Below are 25,344 nucleotides of genomic sequence, written 5' to 3' on the forward strand. Positions count from 1 at the left end.
TAATTCAGCCTCAAACCGTTCTTTTGAACATTTTTTTTTCATTTCCTCAATATAAATTTCCAAATTTGGGACCATTTATGGAATAAACTTTTTGTATTTAACATTCCTTTTCGCTAATTTGCAAGATAAGTAGCGCTCTGGTTATCAGCCTTGTATTTTTGACTAAAACAGATCCAGTTTTTAATACAAAATTAACTTGTTTTTAAAATTTCAACCCAAGGTTGTACAACCGAAAACCGAAAGCCAAAAAGACCAAATAGACAAAAAAACCCACGTGAAAGCTTATAGGTCCAATTGCTTAACGAACCATCAAATTCAGTTATTCAATTTGGCGTTTAAGGGAAGGATGAACAATTATTCATACTTGAATTTATAAAGGCAACTTGATCGTTAGTTTCCTTCATTCTCAAATGACCGGACATAGAAGGCTTCCCCACGTGATATTTCGTTTCAACAAATTGTCATAATCAGTTTTGCTCAAATATCTGGCTGAAATTTGTTTTATTACCCAAAAATGAATTAGGAAAAAGCGAAAATTTTCAATATTCTGACCAGCAGTGAAACGGGTTCTACACATGCAAAGCAAAAAAATGGGTTGTTTAAAAATAAATAGTGGTCAAATTTCCTCAAATAGGAAATTGTTGAAGGCACCTTGTTGAAAATAAAAGTTTGCCCTTCAAGTTTTATGGGTTGCGGAATGTTCTGTTTACAAGAAGTATTTGCTATGAATGGATGCTGCAAAGGCCCTGAAAAGTGAAAATAATTGATTTGATTACAAAGCCGGATCGATATAACTACGAACTACAAGGCTGATACCCAGAGCCTTAAATCAACTCCGAAAACTGTTTATATGGAAATTAAACATCGACGCAGAACACATTTGGCTTTTGGACTCTTTTTGTGAACTTTATATGAAGAAAACGGCAAAAAAAACAGGAGAACGGACCTGTTTGGTACTAAATTAGATGAAACTGCCTCGTTTTGTCTTGTGCTTTTTTGATAGCCAGCACTTTTTAATAAAATCGATCCAATTTAACAGTAGAAATGCTGATTTCGACTTTTCATTGTTTAAGGGGGGGGGTTATTGAAAAAACCAAACATTTCTTGACGTCCTGATCCAATTTTCTGATAGAATAGATAAAAAACTAATTTTCATTTTTGCTTGTTTTCAAATTTAAACCGGTTAATGTACCAAGTTGTTAACACAAAAAAAAATATATTAGGAAATTGCAAATTTTATTTAAAAATACAATGAAATTGTAGCCAAAAAATGTCGGAGTTTGATAATTTCCTTTCAAATTTGAAAATATATTTTTTTCAGGTTTAAATTTTAGAGTTTGTTGCACTCAAGTTTGCTTGTTAGTGGATAAATTTTTGGGTGCGGGGGATTTGCGGACGTGGGATTTGACCCGCTGCCAACCCAAAGGTTCCCCCTTTTGTAATATTTTGAGATATCCAGTTTAATTTTTGGCTGACTGACCTTAAATTTCTTTAAATCTGCTAATTTTAAGGGGGAGCGCGCGCCGAAAAAACGCGATTATTTTGCCTGTTTTTTGTCATCGAAAATTTGACTGCGGTGCAGAACAATTGGCCAAAACAAGGTCTTTTTATTGATTTGGGAGAGCTCGCAAAATCAATTTGGTCGACCTAAAAAGAAAAAGTTGATAAAACTTTCAATTTTTTTTTTTGAAATTTCGACACCCCCCCACCAGAAAATCCTAGGTCTGCCCCTGCTAGATCTAGTTATTATGGTTCATAATATTGTCCGACTTGTAGTTTTCTATTCCTTGTCGGCAAACTGACGACGAGTTTTTCCGATCAAACTGAAAATGGGCTTCGCGACACGTCATTTTTAGCAAAAGAAATTACATTGAGATTTAGTTTGAGCGTAGAAAGAGCACAGATAGAGAAACCGAATGATTGAAAGCCGATCAGAAAAAAATTTACAAAATTTGTTTAAAAAAATAAAGAAAAAAAACCGAATGAATAATTGCATTGAATAAAAATTGATAAAAAACATGAAAAAATCAAAAATTGAAGTTTATCTGAAATTAGGGTCGAAAAATAAAACAAATTAATTCTGGAAGATTTGAAAATGTTTTGTTTTGTTTTTTGGAAAGTTTTGCTATCATAAAATTTTTTTATAGGCGAAAGAAACTGCAAAGTTTTTTGAAAAGTCTTACATAGGGTCCTCAGTTTTCTCATAGCCATAAATGGCCATCACTGAGAGTTAGTTTCACCAAGAAGCACTATTCTTTAGGGGTAGCAAATTGCCTAGCTACCCACCTTACGAATCCGAGCTTTTTAAAATCATCGGGTAAGAACCCTTCCTAAGATTGCATCATAGGATCCGCAAAGCTAAACGCATTGTGGCGCTTATCATTCATGGCAACTTCGGCAAAACCCATTTTCAACAAATAGTTTTCACAATCATCAGGGGATTCAGTAGAACACAGTCCCCCGCTACTGGTATCCACCAACACAGAAAGTTGTACCAATAGTCGTCTCTATCTAAAGACATGCGAGACTATTAATGGCACTAGTCTAGTGGCTTTCAAGGCCGTATTCAGACATGGCAAGCGCAAGGCAAAAATGTCGAGAGACCCCCAAGGTTTACCTTTGCCGAATCAAGGCTCTCTAAGGTTCGCATTTCCGTCTCTGAGCTCAGACTAAATCCCCAGGATACAGCAAGGTAGATCCGATTACTGCGGACCCCACTGCAAAAAAACTACACCACTATAGCAGGTGCCACACTAATGTGCCATATAGGGTAATTGTTTGTACACAAAAAATGAAGTTTTTTATGGAAACCACAAGAGAGACAAAGCATTTTTGAAATGTTATATGCAAGATTTTGGATATTTTCTCCACTTTTAATTTTTTTGTCAGAATATGATGGTTAGTTTGATATTAATTGCCTAACAAATATTCGGGTAGTGTCGGCATGTTTGTTTGGTTTAGAAAAAACAAAATGTGACCCATCTTAGTGGTTATATATTGGGTTCGAACTTCACAATTTAATAAGGACCCTATAAGCTTTTGTGAAATTTAAAGCAATCTTTGATCTGATCTCTTTCTGTCTAATATCCAGCCAATCTGAAAAAAAATTGCTCAAGCTTTTTATTCTTTTTTTTACTCGGAAAATATGTACCATCACTTTTCATAAAGGCAGAAAAATTCCAGCATTTCAAGCAGAAAGATGTCAAAAACTGCCAAAATTTCAAATTTTAAAATTTCAAAAGAGTACGAAAAGCACTCGCAGGTTGAAAATTTTTTATCTGAGCTTACAGAGCCAACATCTTCGATAAGGCACAAAATGTCAGTCAAAAACTTTAGTTTTAAAAACAGGAAGTGGTTTGGGTAAAAAAACTAAAGCTGAAATCTTCATCTTATTTATAATTGTTACTACCTAGCAAGCTACAGCTATGAAACCCGCGGGCTGAAACTTTTAAGGCTCCAGTACAAGCCCAGGAGCTTAAATACAAAATGCCAGAAGAATTTTTGGTTGAAAAAAATTGTAAGTAATAGTCCTTTTCTTCTATGGGTGAGTTGAAGTCCTCTATTCTAGCTAAACTCTAGGAAACACGGAATTGAATGTCTCCTTAGTTGTTCGGACCATTTGAAAAAAAAATGATGAACTTTGCATACGGGTGTGTTAAATGATTTTGTCTTTTTTTTCGTTTCTTTTCCATGCAAAACCAAGTACCACAAATAATAATCGAAAAGGGTCGAGTGATATATCATATTAAAGCTCTTTTGGTCTTAATTCGAACGACATTAAAAAAAATCCAAAAAAAAAACTGTTTTCAAGTTGAGAAAAATTAATGTGAAGTGTTTGATTTTTGTTCTAAATTCAAGCTACTAAGGTGAGCCAACAGGCTTACAATAGCTAATTTTTGTCTAATTAGGCCACAAAAACTTAGTTTCATTTCAACAAAGTTAAATTTAAGAGTTTTCTAATGCAAATTTGGGAATCAAAAATTTCAAAACTCAAAATATTTGTGCAAAAAAAATTGAAAGTTTTTGAATTCAATTAACTGAATTTTTTTTGTTCAAAAACTGTTTAAGAATCGGCCTACTTTACTATGACTGTTGAATATGCCTAAGTTTTGTTTTTTTGTTCAGAACTTTTTTATCACACCTCGCTAAAATTTTCTAATTTGAAAAAAAAATTTTTTTAATAGACTATGGTCGGAATTTTTTGTGCTACTTGCACAGTAAACGGCTATCCTTTTTTCATTTATCTATCTGAATTAAACGAAGTTTATTGTTATAAAATTAGAAACAAAGAATCAATGAAAGCAGGATAAATTAAAAACAAGATGCAAATTTTATATACATGTTTCAAAGAATTTGTTTTTATGATTCATAAAGATGTTTTTCTATAATTTTTTTAATAAATAAAAATCTGCGGAAAATCTTTTTATAAATAACTTTTCAATTCAAAAAGTTCAGACATTAGCGTTTCAAAAGCGAGTTCAAAGTCAATTGAGTGCCTATGAGTTTAATGGATAAGTTATGAATTGGCCTATGAAGATTAGCCTTTGCGAATAGCCTAGACTTAGAGCTGACAATTAATTATTGAGCTAAAATAGAATAATTAGGTTATAAATTTTCTACTGAATCTAAAAAAACCCATAGAGGAAGTCTGAAACAAACTTTGACCTAATAACAGATTAAAAACTGAAAAACCTTCAGTATTTGCTTTTCTTTGCTTTTCGGTTTTAGACATGAAAGAAAGTTCGATTCAATTTATCACAGGTCGCCCAATATTAGGATTTGAGATCACCCTCCTCACTATTTAACTGTGATGTGAATTATCATATCTAATTGGCTAAAATGTCAATCATGAAATCAAAGTTATATCTTCCACCTAAAACAATTTAGCGGAAAAGATTTTATGTTGACAAAAAATTCTCTTAAACGAAAACTTGTCGAGATTTTATCCTAAGCGCAATACCAAATCCAAAAGATATCTGATATTAACCCGATGCTTAGACCAATTTTGATTTACTTGAATTTTTACAAAAAAAGTTTTATGAATTATTTCGAATTGCCGAATTATTTCGTTGCCGAATTATTTAGTTCTCGACAATATACAATTTGCAAAATTTTAAATTCAAATTTTTGAGTTTTTTTATTGCGTGAAATCATTAAAATGCTGATTTCATTCGATATGTTACGCGCGATTTACGCGGTTTTTGAACCACATAATACTTTGTCGGATAAACTTAAAAAATAAGTGTTTTAAAACTTTTCAATTTTTACCACAAATTGATTGGAGGTGATTAACTAATGAACTCAAACAGTCAGAAACGGTACTCTATGAGAGTAAAAAAAGTTTCGTAAACTTGAAAAGTATTTGAAGAAAAAAGCAACACCGTGCATAAGCATTTGTTCATTTATTTCGAAATTTGAAGCCGAAAGCAACCATTTTTAAGAAAATTCTGTAAATTTTAACCTGAATTATTTTATTCCCTCATTCACATGAACTTTGAAGTAATACTATCTCAGTTAATTTTTTCAACCTAATAAGGAGTTAATCAATTCCAAAGATGATAAGAGTTTAAAAGGATTAGTTTAATTGACCTCTTCTTAGATGAGGAGCTCAAATGACTACGAAATCGAAATCGAATTTTGATAAATTTTTAACTGAAGAATTGAAAAACAATCTTTTCGGGATTTCTAGTTTGAAACAGTCACGTATTTTTTCGAAATTTGTACATCAACAAACTTGAAAATAAGTTTTTCAAACCGGTGTTGAGTTATCTAGAGGCGCCAATTTTTCATGCACGTTATCACATCATAAATGTAACCATAAAAACTACATCTAAAATTGAAGGGCCATCGCATCGCAAGGGTTTGAGTAGAGTATTTTTTCATGTGAAATCTTTAACACCGTTACAAAAAACACTTGCATTTACGCAGGGTTTCACCGAAAAAATTTCAAAAACAGATTAGAATTAAGCCAATAGTCTCCATGGTGTTGATTTGTATGTGGCCGTTGATGTTTGGGTACAACGCTCGGCCTCTAACCCGAAGGCTGCGGTTTGAATCCTGCTTTCAACATGGTTGGAGGTAGCCCAGAGTTGCAAGGTGGATCGGCTAAGGTTAATAGAATGCAACATTTTCTCCTCCACGGAAAAATGCCCAAGGTAGCTTTCCGAGGAAATAACAACCAATGTCTATTTAAATATGGTTTTAGAGTTGTGCAGGACTGTTCATTTTTATCTTTCAATAGATTGTGAGCTCCTTTGAGTATTTACGCAGTGATTTTTAAAGTAAAACTTTGCCTCAAAATGCTCTCTTAAGATAAAATTGGCTATATGGGTCATATATTTAGACGATTTAAATATACTTAGTCTGCACACATAACTTTGTCAAGCCACTCGGTTCTGTGAAACATAATATTTTAGGAAAAACACAATTTTTATTCCTAGGTAACCCTCTCAACTTTTTTAATATGTTTAAACGGAGGCTTATGGAAAAACTGGTAGCTCTCAAAAGGAAAAAAAAAGCTGAGGTGCAAATTTTTTTTAAAATTCTTTCAAGTAATTTGTGTTTTTCGTATTTTGTGTATTCGTTTTACCGAAAAGTCATTGTACGAAAAATACGCTTCCCTAGACTAACGCTTTCTGAAGTGCAAAAGTGGTCTGTCAGAGTAGAAAAATAAAAAAATGGTTGCACGTAGTTTTCCGACTCAAGTCCCTATATAAGCTGATCACAGGTACTGAAAAAGTCGCGTCCGATGAAAAAACGAAGATACAGTGTCATACTTGGAAGATTTTGGTCTGCATATATACCTCAGACATGAAAGTACATCTTAAATTTAGAAATTTTAAGTAATTTTCCACAAAAACAATAGTTAATTATAATTGGTTACAATCTTTTCTGATTTGTTTTGAAAAAAGCTGTTTTTTTTTTAAATTGGATCATAAATTGTTCACATATCTATACTTGTTACTTTTAAGAATTTAAGTTTTTCAGGTTTGGTACATTCATTTTTATATATGTACTATTATAAACATTACAAAAATGAAGATCAGCATTTGCGACTATCCTTGATTTGAAATTGACAAAATTTTAAAGATGAACCAAAATGCGAGCTTAGAGAGTTAACTTAGCTGAAAGGTTTCTTTTAAAGTTGAAAAGAAGCTTCATAGAAGTCTGGAATTGAGCTTCCGCAAACTAACAGATTCAAAAATTGAAAAACTTTTATCAGTTTTGAACGTTACGAAGGCTGTTCGTTTCAGCGCGAAGCCCTGAAACTTTCGACTGTCTTTTAAGGTCTATGAAATGTAGCGTTCGCTTTCAAAAGACTTATGCAGATTTCAAAAACACATTGAGAATTTTTTGTGAAAATTATCCCACCATAGGCTATGTAAAATACAAAAAGATAAAAATTGCAGAAGCAAAAACTTTAAATAGACAAAAAAGCGTGCATCATTTCAATTTGGAACAATTTTTAACTCGGTTAATATCGCCGCGTACGGATCAAGAGCACGAAAAAATTTCAAACCACCGAAATATATTACAAAAAAGATCACAGGTAATTTTATTTTGTGAGCTAAAAAAGTGAGCTAAAAACAATTTTTTTAAACAAAATTATGTCAAAAATTGCCAGTTAAACAGTCGAAATTTTTCTGGAGAAAGCAAAACCACCCGAGTAAAATAATTCCGTCACCATGTTGACTAGCCCCGAAGTCATTTTAATAGTAATTTTATAAACGTTTTTTCTAAAGCATTTGATGCGATCTTGCTCTGCGCGTGCAAAAACAAAACAGCAGAAAAATGTAATGAAGCTACTTGATACTCTGACCAATAATTTGGCTTCAATTTATTAATCTTCTTGAGCCCGGTAAATTTGTCACTACAATCCTCACAACTGGTGATAATGCAAAACTTCCAAAGTTCGCTCAAATCTGTAAACCGTCAAAATTTATCACTAATCGAACAGTCGGAAACGATACATTTATAACAGTGCAAAAACAATTTCAGGAACTTTTGAACTTTTTCGTAGAAACAAACAACCCCAAGCAGATGCGTACTCTTTTAATTAATTCGGACTTTGGAATTAAAAGGGACCTATTTCAAGAAAACGTAACCTGATTTATCTTATTCGGTCATTCACCTGAACTTTTAAGTAATACCACCTCTGCTGACATTTTCGCATCTAAGGAGTTAAACTATTCCAGAGATGATATGAGCTAAAAGGATTGAATGAACAGTCTTCTTCTCAGATAATTAACTCAAATGGCAGAAGCGGAAATTAAACTTAACGATTTGAAAAATAACACATGAATTTTTTTGAATTATATCTAGTTTGAAATAGCCACGTATTCGACTCAAAAGTTTATTCAAAAGTCTATATTTATTATTCAACAACTTTTTGAAAAGAGTCTTTCAAAACAGCACTGAGCAATCTTGGGTAGCTCATTTGTCAGGATAAAGAATTCTACTATATCAAAACTGTTACCAAAAACGAGACTTCAAATTTTCTTTCATGGTCTTTCAGCTGCGTTAAATAGGATGACACATAAATAATGCCCAAGAAAATAAAAACAGAATATTATTGAACCACAAGTTTTCATGGTCTTTATTTGAGAGGCCGTTGCCGAGTGGGTGCAACGCTCGGTCTTTAAACAGAAGGTTGGGCGGTTGAATCACACTTTTTCAAGGTTAGAGGGGTCTCATTGCCATCTGCATTCTCAAGATGGACCGGCTGCAGCAAAAAGGATGACACATAAATAATGCCCAAAGAAATAATGAGCGAGAAGTTAATGCCCAAAAAAATAATGCCCAAAGTAGCTTTTCAAGGAAGTAACAAACAGGGTTTTTCTAAAAATTGTTCTCAAGTTGCGTAGGAGTATTCCTTTTTATCCTTTGGTGGACTTTGAGCTCTTTTGGAGTTTTTATGAGGTGATTTTTAAAGTAAAACTTTTAAATAAACTGACCATTTTATGACAAGAATTGCTATATGGTCAATGTAGTTTGACCATTTCAATATATATTGTCTTATCAAACCGCTGGGCTCTAGGCTACAAAATACTAAGTGTTATTTCTACCTTCAAAAACTGGTGCTAATTTGCAAAAAAAATTACGCTTCCCTAAACTATTGCTATTTGAGTTGAAAGAGCAGTTTGTTAAAAATGCAAGTTACGACATAGCTAGCCGACTCAACTCCGATTATGAGATGTTAACAAGACCTGGAGAACAAGATCTAGTGTTCAACCATTTGAAAAGAAGGGCCGATACAGATTATTGTGAAACCTCCGAAAAAAATATCCCTAGAGTACTGAAAAAGCTACATTACTGCTCGTATCTCGGCAAAGCCCTAATTAATCTGACTCCATTTTAACGTCGATAAAGTTATGTTTGTTTTTTAAAGGATGAAATTTTACAAAAAAAAAGTTTTCAAAATTTCAATTTTGAGTTTTTTTAAATCATCCCCCACGCGAAATTTAAATTTCAAAGTTTTTTTTATTCATGGCAAATTATTATATAGACTAAATTGCATGCTTTGATTTATTTTGGAACAATTTCTAACGCACCTTAACCTCCGCTCAGGTGTTATCAGCACGAAATATGTCGCGCCTTAGCTATCCCAGATTGACCAAAGTGGCAATCATTAAACCTTCATAGATTTACAACAAAAAAACAGAAACTAATGTATTGCTACGTTTGAGCTCAGGACAGCATTACTTTTAGAATGATTTTTAAAAAATCCGTGAAGTCGGAATATCAAAAGTTATTGTATAAGGGCAAAGCCCTAAGATGTTACTATTTTTCAAGGATGGTGTAGTGTTTGCTTTCGTTTTGAGACAATGAATGAAATTTTTCAAAAAAAAAGAAAAAAAAAAGGATTATATCAGGCTTTAATTGTCTCAAATCAATCATCACACTCCCATATTTCAAGAAAAAATGCTCACAGGTGAAAATTCCCTTTTAATATGAGTTCAATATTATAATGATAGGTTTCGGATGAAATAAAAAATTCCGTCAAAACTGGCTAAACTAAAAGTGGAAGTTCGTCTGGAGAAAAAAAATTATCCTGAGCACAAACATTTCGTCATATTCTTGGCAAGTCGGAAAAAATATCACTCAAAATTAGTTGTTTCGGAACTACAATTTAGTCCGCTTCACGTGCACTTCATTTCATTTAATGAACTCTCACAATTTAATGATTGCTCTATTGAATAAATCGATTTTGTTTCATGTCATGTTGATTCTTATTCTATACGCTGATTCAATTAGATAGACACAAAATATTTCCCTGCTCTTAGCTTAAAGATAACCGGTCAGCTTCGAAGTTTTGATGATTAAATATTCCATTCGCCCGATTCCCTATAGAATGCGAAATCATGTAATATCAGGCTGACTTTTCACAGTTCAACATTTATAAATCATACCCAGGTTAAAAAATTCAAACTCAATCTTTACTTAGATTTTACTTTTTTTAAGTTCGACAAAAAATAGCCAAACTTGTTACGCCAATGTAGTATAAATCCTTATTCTTTTTTTTGGAGCAGGCTACAGTTGTTCAAAGAATAATTCAAAAATGTTTTTCGAAAACACTTTTTGTACAAAACTAATATGTTTGGACTAATTGTTTTATTGATTAGAGAAAAACAAAACAGTTAGAAGACTAGATCAAAGATTGCAGCCCTTTGAGCGACAGTGTTTTGTGAATAGCCACAAAGACGCAGTTTGAAAAAAAGCATAAAACCAGTGAAGTGAATTGTTTAAATCAATCAAAACTCGAAGTAGCATTTTACTTGTTTAAGGCAACATTAAGAGCAACCTCTCTTGAGTTTGCAAAATGTAGTAAATAAAAGGACCTTAATAAACTAGGTTTTTTCTTAATAACCTAGGGACCTAAGTTTTTTCTAAAAATAATTACTAGCTTCAAAAAATCTGCGCAAAAAACACAAAATTTTCTCCTTACCCACAGTGCGACAGCAAATATTTGCTTGCTTGTGGATAAATTTTGAGGAAAACAGACAAACTACACAAAAGTTGTGAGACTAAAGTCAGTGTCTCTTGTCTGCAAGCATACCCAAATTTCCGTAATTGCATCATAAACAGAAAGAATAAGCTGAGCTTTAAGTTTATCAGGGAGAAAGATTACATTGATACAATTTCTACTGAGTACTGAGTTAGTTGAGTTCATGATATTAGTCGATGAAATCTTCATAGGCCACACTTTTGATGATGGCGCATACGCCACTGATGAAATATATGTCAGTTCGCAGAAGTTTGATATCTCCACTTAAAAAAACAGCTGTGGTACAAAAACATTCAAGGCACAGTTATTCAGACATCGAAATGGTCGTTGTTGAAAACTGTTATAAAAAAACTCAGGGAAATTCACGACTAGGATTCGAAACCGCTAATGGCTGTTTGTGTTCTTGTATGATAGTTTCTGAGGTATCACTTCCTTAAATTTCAAGTTTTTCTTATCTGCATGTTTCAATTCTAGTGCTGAAGACATAAAGCACCGGCCAATCTCCGAGCAAAGCTTTGATTGATTGTTGGTCACGAATTATTGCAAAAATTACTTCAAATGCTTTTGCGCTTCTGTCAACATCAATTTGCCGTCTGCATAGATATTTATGAATAAACTGTCTAGGTTCACTTTTGTTACCGACCATTTTTGCATTTTTTTGCTGTATATTGGGATCCCATCGAAAAAGAAAGTTCTGCGCTATACAAGGCAAATTTTCGATGCCCGTGAGTCCCCAACGTGCGCGATTATTGCGATCCAACAAACACCAATGAAACGTTGAAACGTTTGCGGAAATATCCAGAACCGTACTTACTAAGGAATACTATGAGATGATTCCTAGGGTTTAATTGACAATCGTTGCGACGTTATTAGACTAAACAAGGATCTGGTGAACCTTTTAAAATAGAGGAATACCAATCCACAAAAAGTTAGTTAGTATTGTTAATGCAATTGTTGGCGAAAACCTAAGCCCTTGATTTGCTGCAACTGCAAAAATAGAGGACATCGCGAGTGTTGGTGACCATTTAAGTTCTCATGAGTTTGGTTGTTAGTCGATTCATGTAAAAGAAGCTCTGGTTGATCATGCTTCCAAAAGTTGTGTTCCAAATTCTTTGATTGTCTAATACAACGGCAGTTTGCATCTTTTTATCATTTTTAAACGCTAACAACGGAAAGTGAGAATGAGCTTCTGTTAAGCACATAGCTGATCTTTAACTTTAGATAAAAATTCTTTAGATACATAAAATGACTTTGATAGCAGACTTAGATTTTTTTTAAGTTTCCCTTTTATTGGAAAAAGGGAAAGCGGCTCCAAGTAAAATCGTAGCACATTCAATGATTGCATTGAATTCTCGCTCTCGTTTTTCTAGAATTTGAGAATTTGCTAGATATTCACGCACTAGATTCCATAAGGGAAAGATTGTAAACAACATCCCCATCTTCTTACCCACTGATAGTCAATTAGTTTATATACCCTGTTCACCATAAATTGAGAAAGAATACAATGCCCTGCTGACATTTTCACAGTTAGGCTGTGAATTAATCAGACATATAGAAGATAAAAGTAGATTAATTTTATGGACACCTCCTGAGCGGGAGTGGTTTAGTTCACTCCTGATAATAGTTTTTTCGCGTTCTAAAAAATACCCAAGAGTCTCATTTCTAGTTGCATGATTGAATTTGAACAAAAAACATATTTCCTATAGTCTTTTGAAGTAACAAGAACTATTTGAGCCGAAAGTTCACTATTATGTTGAAAGCGCGATATTATGAAAGTTGACTCCGCGACTAAACTTGAAATCTAACTTCTGTCATAAGGGAATATTTGTGCTCGGAGTGGTTTTTTTCTTCAGACAAATTTCGACTTTTTAACTAGCCATTTTTGACGGATTTTTTTAAATATAATTCAAAAGGTATTGCTGTCCTGAGCCTAAATTTGAACATTTATTTCATTTGTGTTTATTTTTGGTTAAGTTATGGGGGTTTAAAGACAGCCATTTTGACCAATTTTGGACAATTAACGCGCAATAATTCGCGCTATTAAAACTTAAGTGGATAGTTAATCCTATTTAGAAATCGTTCCAAATTGGTTGAAGGAAGTTTATTTGTGCAAAAAATCTCAAATTTTAGAAAAAGTTTTTTCAGTTTCATTTTATTACTGCTCCATAGACCTAAAGAGGCAGTCGGAACACTCAGGGCTTTGCCTTGATCCGAGCAGCCTTTTTTTCAAAAGAGTTGAAAGTGAAAGTAGAAACTCAGCGAAACAATTGCTACGGGGATATCAGTCTATTCATGCGCAGTACCACATTACGATTTGGTTGATTAACTTTCCGCAGTAATTAAGAAACGATATTGAAAGAACAAGGCAACTTGTTAGTTCAATAAAAATTTGGATAAATGTTTTGTCATTTGAGAAAAACAAGACTGCTTGCATGAAAGGGAAGACCTGATTGTTCAAACTGCTTTTTGAGGCCTAGAGAATAGTTTTGATTAAATCGGAATGTTTGTGCTCGGGGTGGTTTTTTTTCTTCAGACAAATTTCGACTTTTTAACTAGCCATTTTTGACGGAATATTTTTAAATCATTCGAAAACTATTGTTGTCCTGAGCTGAAAATTTGAAAATATATTTCACCTGTGATCATTTTTTGTAAAGTTATGGGGGTTTAAAGATTGCCATTTTGGCCAATTTGGGACAATTAACGCGCGATATATTTCGCGCTATTAACGCGTAAGCGGAGATTTAATCCGCGTTAGAAAACGTTCCAAATTGGTTGGAAGAAGCTCATTTGCCACGATTGAATTGTTACAAGGAGCGAAATCTAGTCTTTTATACTTTGATTTCATAAAAAAAATTTCAAGCTTTAGAATTTTTTTTTTTCATTTTGTTTTATTACATTTAATTTTTTTATGTTACTGCTGCTCCATAAACTTTAAGAGGAGTCGGAACATTCAGGGCTTCACCCTGATACGAGCAGCCTTTTTTTCAAAAGAGTTGAAAGTGAAAGTAGAAACTCAGCGAAACAATTGCTACGGGGATATCAGTCTATTCATGCGCAGTACCACATTACGATTTGGTTGATTAACTTTCCGCAGTAATTAAGAAACGATATTGAAAGAACAAGGCAACTTGTTAGTTCAATAAAAATTTGGATAAATGTTTTGTCATTTGAGAAAAACAAGACTGCTTGCATGAAAGGGAAGACCTGATTGTTCAAACTGCTTTTTGAGGCCTAGAGAATAGTTTTGATTAAATCTTTCCTAATCCCTCGTACGCTATGTAAAGTACAAAAGGATGTATTTAGTGTCCCGAATCAAATTAGTAAGATCAAATTGCTGTGCACAATTCATTTTGGAATGATTTAAGTCGCCGCTTTAACATGTGACAAGGGAAAATATCAAATTTTAAAATTTTAGTACAAATCACGAGTTAAAAGATCTCAGGTTATTTTTTCATTTGAGCGCAGGACAATAATATGTTCCAATTCGTCAAAGATTTTAGCCTTACATGTTATGTCAATTATTAAAAAGACCAAATACTCTGATAAAAGTCAATTACAAAAATCTAACAAGACTGCTCGTATCAGGGCGAAGCCCTGAATGTTCCGACTGCCTTTTAAGGTTTATGGTAGTAACATAAGAAAAATAAATGTAATAAAATAAAATGAAAAAAGTTCTAAAATTTGAAACTTTTTAATGAAATCATCGCCCCACATACCATTTAAAGTACAAAAGAATAGACTTCGCTCATTGAAACAAATCAATTATAGCAAATAAGCTTCTTTCAACCAATTTGGAACGCTTTCTAGGGCAGATTAAATCTCTGCTTACGCGTTAATAGCGCGAAATATATCGCGCGTTAATTGTCCCATATTGGCCAAAATGGCAACCTTTAAGCCCCGATAACTATACGAAAAATAATCACAGGTGAAATATCTTTTCAAGTTTAAGCTCAGGACAACAATACCTTGTGAATGATATAAAAAAATCCCGTCAAAAATGGCTAATAAAAAGTCGAAATTTGTCTGAAGAAAAAACCCACTCCGAGCACAAATATTCCCTTACTTTCGTATCGACAGTCGGAACAATAAAAAGACCAAAAAAATCTCTCATAACGTAAAAAAGACCAAATACTTGCATTTTAGACAATTTTTGAGCTGACGATCAATTCTCAGGCTCCATTTTAGTCTCCTACAAAATACTGTATGCTGGTTTATCATGTTTACGATGGGTAATTTTAACAATTATTTGTAAACACAATAATCTCTTGATTTTAATGTACCATTAGGCTCTATAAAATTTACATAATTTATAAAAAGATATAATTTAAAATGCATTTTAAATACGGGCTGATAACCAATAAAATTTTTAAACCCTAATTCAAACACATGCTAAGCAATACAACGCCTTGTTGGTTATTTTACAATTTTGGGTATTAAATCAAAAGTTGGTTATAAATTATATGTTGCATTAAATTATAATGGAAGGAGATAGAGGAGGATCAATTTTATAGACTTATGCCTCAGATGACAAATAGATGGTGGTTGAATTACAAAGAACGGTAATTCGATTTGGGTTCATTAGTAATAAGGTTCGTGATTTCAAACTTTTGTGGACGTCAAAAACTCAAGTAAAAAACAGCAGTTTTTCAAGTAAATTTTTAATATAGCTAGACTAAGTGCAGCTCCGACAAGCCTGAAAGCGAAAAGAACAAGACTGCTCGTATCAGGGCGAAGCCCTGAATGTTCCGAATGCCTTTTAAGGTTTATGGAGCAGCAGTAATAACATTAAAAAAAATTTAATGAAATAAAATAAAACAGAAATTTTTTTCTCTAAAATTTGAAATTTTTTATGAAAATCCTCCCCCACACGCCATATAAAGTACAAAAGAATAGATTTCGCTCCTAGTAACAAATCAATTATGGCAAATAAGCTTCGTTCAACCAATTTGGAACGATTTATAAGACTGATTAAATCTCCGCTTACGCGTTAATAGCGCGAATTACATCGCGCGTTAATTGTCCCAAATTGGTCAAAATGGCCAAAATAGCAAACTTTAAACCCTCATAACCTTACGAAAAATGATCACAGGTGAGATATCTTTTCAAATTTAAGCTCAGGACAACAATACCTTTTGAATGATATAAAAAATTCCGTCAAAAATGGCTAGTTAAAAAGTCGAAATTTGTCTGAAGAAAAAAAAACCCACCCCGAGCAGAAATATTCCGTTACTTTCGTATCGAAAGTCGGAACAAAAACGCAGACAAGCCAGCCTTAGAACTGAACAGTAGCCTGCCGAGGAGGGGAGGCCCCCCCCCCCCCTCATTTCTGGCTGCCAAATGTTCTACAAAGAGTCCAAATTTTATACATTTGGTATAACTTTACGAAATCCATTTTGTCTGACCAACCTCAAAATTTTTCTACGGCCATTTTGGCGCTAATAGAACTTATTTTGAGAGGCGGTGGCGGAGCGCACGCCAAAAAAACGCAATTTTTTGGTCATGGTCAAAATTTTCAAAACAGTGCCCAGGAACGCCTTTTTTGGCTTTTTTTGAGAAGTTTGCGTGGTCGCATTAATTTTTTTGGCAAAATAAGGTCCTTGTAGTATTTTCAGATAACTTGGGAAGTCAAATTGATCAAACTTAAGAGGAAAAGGTCCGCTAAGTTTTAAATTTTTTTTTTCGAAAATTGCTTCGAACATTTTTTTTGTGTATTTTTTCCTCAAACCATATCTTTATTTGAAACAACAATTCATTAATAAGTTTAGATAGATGCAGAATAACAAAATCCTTGCCAAAAAATTATGTTTTCTCATATAAATGGCATGATATAAAATCTCTTTTGAAGCGTTTTATTATTATTGCAATAAACTATTATAGCAGTAGATAACTTTAGAAAGAAACATGACTTCTCGAAAAAAATTGTTCACAGATTTTCAAAATATATTTTGAATGACAAGATTGTGCAACTTAATTGGAAAATTATCTAGTCAATTTTGTCGCAATTTTTATCTACTATCAGGCAAAATATCTATCTTCTGTTCTTAAATTTCTTCATTTTGTGTTTCTTCAACGATAGTCTGTGACAATAGCTAATCTTGCCAGTCATACAATTTTCATGGATAGAAATTTTGCTAATTTTATATTTCTATATAACTTAGTGCTAAAATTAGACCTTTTTTAAAGAAATTTTGTGTTTTCTATATAATAAGTAAAATTTTACCATAAATGAACTCTTTCACCTTTCAGGTCGTTGGTAATGCCCTTGGTGACTCTAGTTTTGAGTAAACCATAGTTTTTGTCACTTGTGCTCCGTCACAAAACATCCCCAAAATTTTGAGAAATTAAGTTTCAACATAATCAATTTATTCGGTTTATGGGAAAATGCTAGTCATAAAATTTCCATATATAAAAAATCACTAGTCATAGACCTTTCAAGTTAAAGTTCCGATTGTCCTTAAAGGTATCTGAGGTAATTTTTGTAAAGTAGGTGGTCAAAATTCAGTGCAAAAACTAAAAATATCATTTTATAGCAATCTCCCTCACACAGAAGTACGAAGAGTAGAAATAAGTTTTTAAGATCAATTAAATCCGCCTCAATTTTTTTTCTAATGATTTTTTAGTCGGATATAATTGCCGCCTACTCTACTCTATAATCAAATCACGCGCGTGTTTTATAACTCTAAATGGCTAGAATTGTAATTTTGAAATCCACATAACACTGCAAGAAATGATGACAAGTTCAGGTTGTAAAAAAAAACTATTTCGAAAAAAGAGTTTGTTTGAAGAAATAAGCCATAACCGGAAAACTATAACATTGCTTGACTTTTTTCGAAAATCGGATCGAAAAATGTTTTTGTAAAGTCAGCTCCAAGTTACCAAAAATGAGCAAGTAAAAAACTCGTGACTTCTTTAGCTTGCATCACTCAACTAAATATAAGTCAAATGTTGAACAAACGCTGTATGTGCTCTAAATATCAATAAATGAAATTTGGATCAGAGATAAACTATTCTCATGGAGTTCACACTTTTATTATTAAGCGAAGTTGAGATAATCACAAGAGTATTAAGTTACTTTGCCTTCTTGAGATTTGAATGTTTTCATTGTTGCTCTTGAGCATAAATTTACGTGACACATTTTTGGACTTCCGGAATGCTTTTTGTCAAGGTTTGTCTGTTAATTAAGCAATGAAGATATGCAAAAATATATATCAAAAACATTGAAGAAAATGAGAATAAGCTCAAGAGAAAAAGAAAAACAATACTTGTGAATGTAAGTTTTTTGAAGTTTTGAAAATAGTTAGAAATTTTTTTTTATCGAATAGGTGAATTTTTTGTTGAAAATTAATCTTCAGTTTTGATAGTTTTGCTTTGAAGGGATGGGAAAAATACAGCTTAAAAACAGGCCCCAGACCAGATGTTACTTAAGTAGAAAAAACATTTTAGTTAGTTAAATAGTTCCTGAAAAACGACCGATTTAGTTGAAGAAAAATTAACTAAAACTAGCATTTGCACAAAAAATTCTTTCAGTAAGAGCAAAAAAAAATGACTTTCAACATTTTTTTGTTAAATTTTTTAGCGAGTACTAGACAAAATTCGGGAATTTATCTGTGGTAACATTTACTGATAACAATTAATCTTCAGTTTTGATAGTTTTGCTTTGAAGGGATGGGAAAAATACAGCTTAAAAACAGGCCCCAGACCAGATGTTACTTAAGTAGAAAAAACATTTTAGTTAGTTAAATAGTTCCTGAAAAACGACCGAATTAGTTGAAGAAAAATTAACTAAAACTAGCATTTGCACAAAAAATTCTTTCAGTAAGAGCAAAAAAAATGACTTTCAACAATTTTTTTGGTTAAATTTTTTAGCGAGTACGAGACAAAATTCGGGAATTTATCTGTGGTAACATTTACCGAGAAATTTTCAAATTTCAATTTTGTACTTTTAGCACCTAACGAACTACCCCACCATGTGATCGCATGCCTTGGTGAAGATGTCAATGCTAGCGTATAAATTTTGAACAACTCGGGCTTATGGAAAACTCTAACACAAATCAATAAAATAAAGTGCATTCCTCTGATTAGTTAATTTGCTACTTTATTCAGAAATAGTTAAACTAAAAAAAAATAGTTATTAACTAAAATCCGGAACCTGTATATAAATCAAGTAATTAATAAAAAAAACACTGATTCCATTTCTAGCTCTCTATTACACCTCACAAATGGCTCCTTTCAGATGTGCCGGGTGCGGAAAAGTAAGTATATTTTTCGGCTCTTTTCCAAACTCCCCCCACATTCGAATTTCAATTTAGACAGACTAATTTTACGTAATCATAAATTATTGAAAATTTGCATGGTGAACCAACTATTGTGAACATATTTTGTTCCGACTTTCGATACGAAAGTAACGGAATAATTGTGCTCGGGGTTTTTTTTTCTTCAGACAAATTTCACCTTTTTAACTAGCCATTTTTGACGGAATTTTTTTATATTATTCGAAAGCTATTGTTGTTCTGAGCTTAAGTTTGAAAAGATTTTTCACCTGTGATTATTTTTCGTAAAATTATGAGGGTTTAATTTTAACATTTTGACCAATTTGGGACAATTAACGCGCGATATAAGTCGCGCTATTAACGCGTAAGCGGAGATTTAATCCGTCTTAGAAATCGTTCCAAATTGGTTGAAAGAAGCTTATTTGCCATAACTGATTTGTTACAAGGAGTGAAATTTATTGTTTTATACTTTATATGGCGTGTGGGGGGATAATTTTCGTAGAAATATTTTCAAATTTCAGAAAATTTTTTTTTTCATTTTAGTTTATTTCATTAATTTTTTCTATGTTGCTTATGTTAATACTGCTCCAGAAACGTTAAAAGGCAGTCGGAATTTTCAGGACTTCGCCCTGATACAAGCAGTCTTGTTTCTTTTTTAAACTTACTTCGTAACACCAAGCATTTATCCATATTAACATCTAAGAAAGTTGAAAAAATGGAAAATTTGAAATGGGGGGGGGGGGGGGTGGAAAAGAGCCTATTTTCAAGACTTCAAGAAAATTGAAGTCTTTCTTCAAAACTAAATAAAATAATTTGCTTTAATTTGCTTTAATTTAACACCAGCAACAAAACTGATCATATCAAGACAAGGCCCTGAATGTTGCTACTGCATTTTATTCTTTTTAAATTTTAAATTAAAATAGTTGATGAAATTATAGAAAAAAAAAACGAAAAAATTTAAAAGTTTTTTTTCGAAGTTTCTTTTTGTTTAAAAATCTTTCCCCATGTTATGCTAAGTAATATAGTGAAACAGCAAATAGATTGAATAGCATGTCTCAATCCAATTTGGAAGGATTTCTAATACGGCCTAAGGCTGCGCTTACACGTTATATTTTATTTGAATTTGAGTTCAGGACAACAATACGTTTCAAATAATAAAACAAAATCAGGCAAAAACTGCTAGTTAAAAGAAAACCTTTGTGTCTTTTTTTTTTAATAATAGTCAGAATAATAAAATTATCCGACATTTTGATTACAAAAATCAAGATCATTTCAAAAAATTTGAACTACAAAGATCTTTATGATGCTGAACAGAATATGGTTAAGTAGCTGAGTTTTTAACTCAATCGGTCTTTTATCTAGAATTAAAATCTCTTGATTGCCAAAAAACTGGAACATTTTGAATTCATTCAATCATCGTTTTCCTCATTGAACATTTTTGACCATTATAATTGATTGAAAGATTAGCCGGATATCAACAGAGTCTCTGGTTTTGCTTATGTTTTACATTTTAGAAAAATGTCTTTTCGTCTTTCAATTTGGATTTTATGTGTCAGATGTTGGTTTTTGAAATGAAAAAAAAAACATAAGATGAAGAAGAATCAGTAATGGAAAAATTGAATATGAAATTGGATTATGGAAGTTTTTTGTGCCAACTTTTTTCTATGTTCCGTCTTTTGAAGAAAAAGAGGAATATATCAGCCCGGCGTGCTTTTTTCATACCATTTTCACAAAAGTTTTAGCTCCCTCGTGGGATCGTGATTTACAAGACAGAGCCAGGTGTGCGCAAGACTATAGTATTCTGCCATGAGACTGTCTTAACTGCTCGTTTTATTTTTTTTTACTCGGCGAGTTAACCCGCACTACAGAATCGCGCCAAATTGAATTGAGTCAAAAAGATAATTATTTTTACCAATTATATGCAAAAAATCAAAACTTAACAATAAGACTCGTTATTATGAGCGTAAAAATCCAAGTTTTGCCAATAAATAATTTATCCAAATTTCTTCGCGATCAATAAAAGTGCAGTCGGAATATTCAGAGCATGGCTCTGACACGAGCAGTCTTGTTACAATTTACGGCAGCCATTTGCTTATTTTAACTGAAATACGAAATTACAAACTTGCAAACAAGTACAATTTAGATGAAGAACAAGGCTGTTCTTGAAACAGTGCGAAATCCTGAACGTTTCGACTGCACTGTAAGGCCAATTTAGGATTTTTTGGTTGTAAAACTGACAAATAACCAAAAAAAGCTTTTTTTCTTTGAAATTCCTCCCACCTCTACAGACCCACTCTAATCTAAATTACAAAGACAAGTATTTTACGTCTTTTGCCCTAATATTCGACCAAATAACTTGCCTCAGTGTTGAAAGCACTAATCTCCCGCTTACGTGTGTTAGAAAAATGCAATATATCGCGCGTTAACCATCCTAAATTGGCAAAATTAGCAATTTTGAAACCCCCATATTTTTCACAAAAAATTGTGAGACTGGCAATCACTGGTGATATTTTTTTAATTCGAGATAAGGACAACAATATCTTCCAGATTGCTTTTTAAAGCTCCGTCAAAAATGCTTAGTTGAAAAATCTAAAATGGATTGAAAAAATACCGCAAGCAAAGTATTCCGTAATTTCTTCAAAAGTCTGAACAAAATTGATTTCACTCGGTTTCAATGGTTTTTTCAAGAATTCTATATTTATCAAACTTCAACAATCAATTTTTCCATTAACATTTTTGTAGCCTAATTTTTTTAAAATTAATTTGACTATTGCCTTGTTTCTAATTTTGAGCTAAAGGTTATCCGCGACAGTTTTGAAGCGAGCAGTAAAAATTAAGAACAGATTAAAGATATTTGGTTAAGCTACATTTTGGTATCCATTTCAATTAATTTGATATACGTCGTAATCGATATTTTTGTGCATTACACTTTCTGTATAGATAATTCATTCTTTGTCCGATTAGTCTGAAACTTTTCAGCATGCTTTTCAAATGTTCCTGAATTTAAATCGATTTTTTTTTCAGGAAATCAATTTTTTTGTATACACTCAATACAAATCACGGAAAAATTTAAGCCAGTAAAAATTATATTACAAATGTTTTGTTGAATTGATCCCCTCTTGAAAATGAACTTAGTATAACTATAAGATTTAGAATTAGAAAAAAAACACAAAAAAGTGTTAGCATTATGCAAAATATCTCAGTCACTAGACATTTTTCTGAGAGCATATCATTGGCACCGCCTCCGTCTTGCGAATAAATGCAAATTTGACCAGATAAATGTCTTTCATATCTCTTTGAGTGATAATATTGATTGAAATGTAATGTTGGAACGATCGTTTTGCGCTAAAGTGGACAAATATTTGGGGAGTTTTTTGAGCAATTTATCAAAGAATTAAAATTGCATCATACAATTTTGTTAAGTCGTTTCACTTTTTTTTCATGAAAATAATATAATAATAAAATAAATTGTTTGCAAATTAGATTTCATCCGTTGTAAAAGTTACTACATTTACAAACAACAAAATCACATTGCGAGAACGCCGTGGAACAGCCCGTTTTCAGAAAAAAAATTCAAAATTAAAAAAAATCCCTTTTGAAGAAAAGTTTCTTCCGGGATACTTTTTCACTAATGCTGTTTGATGGTTCACCATCCTAAGAACCGCTTCAAAACCAATGACTTTAAAATTCTGAAAGTGTTGACCAAAAATCCCGCGTTTTTTCAATTCGAGCCCCCCCCCCCCTCAAAATTAGTATAGATTGCCACCAAAGGCGCCTTTAGAAAAATTTTACGGTCAGTCAGCCAAAAATGGAAATCTCAAAATAGTACCAAAGGGGGACCCTTTCGGTCGTCAGCGTGTCGAGTGTCCCACCCCCTCCCCCTAAACCCGCTACTGCCTTGAATGAAATAATTTCATATGACTTGAATGAAATATTCTCATACAACCTTGAATTTAATAATGCATATTTTCCATTTAAATAACTTACTTTTAAGTTATGTGTTGAATAGTTGTTCTGAACGCACTTAAAAACCCTGGACGTTTCCCTTACGATATCATCGAGCGCCTGATTTTTTGTTGTATATTAATTAAATAACAAACAACATTAGTAACAGAAGATTTTTTGGCCCTGATTTTGATGTTATAACAACTAGAAGCTGACACCATAGTATGTTACAGTCAGCAAAAAAACCATGGGGCTTAGAGTTTCCTTTTTTAGGTCTACCTGTCCGGAGTTTTTCATAATAGGAGCACAAATAGCTGCGGGTACCTTCAGTTGAACATAATGCAAGCAGATAGTTATCAAATCGTAACTATTTAAACTAGACAATGCTGTCAGTTTCGGGCTCATTGCTATTCAAAATGTTATCTATAAATTGACATAAGAAGTCTGTTCACGATTTTTCATCCTTCAAAATGGTAATTGGCGTTCTGTGGTTGCTTAGCTGTCAAAATATGCAATTTTTTCCTTAATTTATGCAAAAGTTCGACATTTTTGTTTCATTTCAGAAAAAACTTCTGATTACAAAAAAAATTGGGAAATTATGTTGGTGTATACGAATGTGGCACGCTTTGCCGCTCACAAATTTTGCCCCACACCTATTACGAGACTTCACGTGCAGGGCAAAAACGTTCAGAGTGGCAAAATGAGACGCGAGTTCTTGTAAATTAGTTTACACTACAAGTATAACTTTTTTTGAATCGGTTTTCAGTTAAGCTCGAAGATAATTTGACTCGAGTATATAAAAATTGTCTACTTGACTTTATTTGTTTATCAGATTATATGATTTAAATGATTCATATTTTAATTCGGAGTTCAATTTAGTATAGCTCTTTGAAATTGATGAAATATGAATAAAAAATAACGCAAGCCAGATGAAGTATCGATTTAGACTAAATTATACTTAAATTTGAAACAAAAAAATGATTAAATTACCATTTTTTTTCATATTGTGTTAGCCGCTGAATAATAAAAGGGATATCAATAGGACTTTTGAAATGACCATCTACATAAGAAACCGTTTCAAATCAAAGACATTGACTGGAAAGCACTGTTTCTTTTGGGTAATATATATTCCAAACTGTTTCTCAAAACGTGTGATAATTGATCTGGCAGTTAAATAGATTAAATAATTTCCCTGGTGCTTTCGCGGTATTTCGAGGCTTCAAAGAATAGTACCATTAATGGGACTTTTGTAATTTAACTGATGTAGAAAAGCACCTTATGAGGTCAATTGAGGTATGAATTGATAATTTTGTAAGTCGTGATTTGCGAAGCAAAAACAGTTGATGAATAGTGTCAAAGTTCAGAAAAATAACCTTTTATGATAATTAAGGTGGCAAACATTACATAGACATAAAACTGCACCCAAATGTTAAAATTTGGGATATTGGATTATAATTGTCTACAATTCGGCCAAAGACATTTGAGCCTATATGAAATGTAGACAATTCAGCTTAGAATACACAGACAATTCAGTCGCAGACATTTCAGGCAGTTTTTCAAAAAGGGTTAGATTCAAAAAAAAATTGGAATTGGAGTTAATTTGGATCTTTTGTGTCAAATGTTTGTTGTTGAAATGATAAAAAAAACATAAGATTAAGAAGTGTCGGTAATGGAAAAATTGAACATGAAATTGGATTATGAAAATTTTTTGTGCCAACTTTTTTCTATGTTCCGTCTTTTAGGAAAAAGAGGAATATATCAGCTCGGCGTACTTTTTTCATACCAATTTCCCAAAAGTTTTTGCTCCCTCGTGGGATCGTGATTTACAAAGGAAGAACCAGGTGTGCGCAAGACTATAGTATTCTGCCATGAGACTGTCTTAACTGCTCGTTTTATTTTTTTTTACTCGGCGAGTTAACACGCACTACAGAATCGCGCCAAATTGAATTGAGTCAAAAAGATAATTATTCTTACCAATTATATGCAAAAAGTCAAAACTTAACAATAAGACTCGTTATTATGAGCGTAAAATTCCAAATTTTGCCAATAAATAATTTATCGAAATTTCTTCGCGATCAATAAAAGTGCAGTCGGAATTTTCAGAGCATTGCTCTGACAACGAGC

General features: G+C 32.6%; 2 protein-coding genes across 2 annotated transcripts in view; one reads left to right on the forward strand and one right to left on the reverse strand.

Moving 5' to 3' along the window:
• The window catches only part of LOC134853289 (mediator of RNA polymerase II transcription subunit 14-like), a 186,831-nt gene extending 183,806 nt beyond the window's left edge, over positions 1–3,025 (reverse strand). The window contains exon 1 of the mRNA XM_063869261.1: positions 3,016–3,025. The gene's annotated coding sequence lies outside the window, so the exon portion shown is untranslated. The remainder of the gene's footprint in view (positions 1–3,015) is intronic.
• Positions 1–25,344, forward strand: part of LOC134853292 (selenoprotein M-like) — a 413,832-nt gene that overhangs the window by 114,790 nt on the left and 273,698 nt on the right. The gene's annotated exons all lie outside the window — the stretch shown is intronic.

This window comes from Symsagittifera roscoffensis, chromosome 8 (assembly GCF_963678635.1).
Source record: "Symsagittifera roscoffensis chromosome 8, txSymRosc1.1, whole genome shotgun sequence".
Taxonomy (NCBI): Eukaryota; Metazoa; Xenacoelomorpha; order Acoela; family Convolutidae; genus Symsagittifera; species Symsagittifera roscoffensis.